The 2,415-nt window shown below is 25.1% G+C and overlaps 1 long non-coding RNA gene across 1 annotated transcript; it reads right to left on the reverse strand.

The window, feature by feature from the left end:
* Nucleotides 1-305: 305 nt before the first annotated feature.
* On the reverse strand, nucleotides 306-1,798 carry LOC107882201. Its single transcript, XR_001678649.2, has 4 exons — nucleotides 1,471-1,798; nucleotides 1,302-1,409; nucleotides 1,001-1,187; nucleotides 306-589 (listed from the first exon to the last, which is right to left on the reverse strand). It is a non-coding gene; the product is annotated as an uncharacterized LOC107882201 (long non-coding RNA).
* Between the last annotated feature and the right edge of the window lie 617 nt (nucleotides 1,799-2,415).

Genomic DNA, 2,415 nt, shown 5'->3' on the forward strand with positions numbered 1-2,415 from the left:
CGAGAGACTTCGGCATTTTTCAATAAATATAGAATTAAGTTTTATTTTATGTAAATAATTAAATCTTATAAAACCAAAAAAAACAATACTTTGTTATGCAACTTTCTAATATTTAATTAAAATTATGAAAATGATAATTTTCAAATAAAACAATAAGTACTCATTTTACAATAAGTATATATTATAAAAGTTTAATTTCACAAAAACAATAATTCTGAAACTGATAACTCGACTGATAAGTAATATAAAAAAAAATACTTTGTTAGGTAACTTCCTAATATTTAATTAAAATTATGAATACCTACTGATAATTTGCAAATAAAACGAATAATACGAATACTTATTTTTTTTTTATTATTTAATTATGATGAATGGTTGAAGTGTATGGCCTAAACCTATCAATTTGTCTCTCCGTGTAATAATGTAGCTTGCACCTCAGCGTTACTTCTTACATGTGTTATAAACCCATCCCTCATTTCTTGTTTAGAAGCTCTCCACTGTATTTTTGATTTCTTGGTTCTTGAAATTGAAACACCAATCAGAAATGGGAGACTGAGTAAGACAGCAATGTTAGAAACTTCTTCATTATCTGTGAACAAATTTCACTTTATTTGATATTAATAAATATTGTAATACCTATACCAAAAAAGTAATTAAAAATTATAATTTACAATCTTTCAGCATCACTCGAAGCAATAAAAATGAACAATTTAGCAAGTAATGAAAAGTTTTTGTCAATTCAGGATTCTATTATTTAATAATTTTCATGATTTAATTTTTACTCCTTAGAAGGGATTACGCTCCAGCCCCCTTAATGTTAAAAATTTGACTGAAGATCATTCAATTAAATTAATATTTATAAAACAGTTTAGACATTTTTACTACACATTTATGTTCCAAATATTTTTAAACAATGCCAATATTTAATATTTAGAATAAATGTCAGATGAACACAACAAAAATGTATGAAATTTTATTTTAGTTAATAGGTATTACTAACCTTCTGCTCCTAATTGTATGTATTCTTTTAATATTTATATGACTGTATTTTCCTTAGTTTTTTTTAATTTTATGCATTATTAAATTGCAAAGGCGTTTACGACCAATACTGTCCAAAAGACCACTTTCTTGGTAGGAGGCTAATAAAGACCTGCCCCCATTGGTACCTTTGAGCCATTCCAATAACCCTTGCAAAAGAAAATCATGTATATAAGTATTTTAATGCCAATATAAAAGTAGCAACATACAACGGTATTGCTACCAGAACTATTTTTTACACTATAATTATATCTATTACTTACTGTTGTTGGTTGTGAAGCTATATGTGTATTTTGGAGTTGTGTTGACTTTGTGTTATCGGCCACATTTTGGAGATCCTCGTAAAACAATTTAATGGTTTCAATCGATTGCTAAAATATAAAAAAATATATTTATAATTCAACAAAATATATACTGTATAAATAAACTTACCAAATTAAATAGTTTTATTTATGCTTACAACAGAAGTGCTGGGTATCGATGTAATATCACTATGACTTGTTAATAAAGATTTGTTATGAGACGATTCATTATGCTGAAATAAAAACATCACAATACAATTAGTATATATACTGAAAAATACTAAAATGCAATTTTTGAAGTTTTGTTAACAAGTTATTAAATTGCATTCAAAATCAGTCCCTAAAATAGTGTGTAGTACGACACACTTTGTGTAGTAAGCAAAGTGCAGTGTGTGGTGCGAAATTTAAAAGTATGTTGTTTTAATCAAACCTTTATAATAATATGTATAATTTTATATCTTCACATTTTTTTTATATTTTAATGGTTTTTTCTCAAATTACGTTTTAATTATTATCTACTACACAGACACGTCACAGTAAACAATATTTTGTGTTGTTACGTCTTATTATAGTTATTATTATAAGGGCTTGCATTTGAAAAAAAAATTTATAGTTTTATGTTATTTAGAATTAAAACGTAACACAATTTTCGCGTTTATCGTTATTTAAAAATAATAAATTTTGCAGTTAGATAATGGCCCAGATACGGAATACAATATAATCAATTCTTAGATTCTTAGTTGTTTGAATGAAATAAATGTTTCTACGAAACCAATAGACTTTTTAAATAAATAAATTTTAAAATATTTCGTTATTTTTCGTTCAATGATATTCTATAAATTACGTTTTGTGTTTTGTTTAATGATATATAATATATTTTGCTAATCGTTATATTTGTTTTTCTGTATTTAATTTTTTAGTATCGCTTTCTGTTGTAAAAACGTTTACACATTTCAATCTCTTTTGTCAAATATAACGTTATACCTAATCATTACGTTATTATAACGTTTGCAAGTCCTGATTATTATTCATTGTTATTGAAAGTAGCTATTTTTATTATTATCAGCTTAGCAGT

This window comes from Acyrthosiphon pisum, chromosome A2, assembly GCF_005508785.2.
Source record: "Acyrthosiphon pisum isolate AL4f chromosome A2, pea_aphid_22Mar2018_4r6ur, whole genome shotgun sequence".
Lineage (NCBI taxonomy): Eukaryota > Metazoa > Arthropoda > Insecta > Hemiptera > Aphididae > Acyrthosiphon > Acyrthosiphon pisum.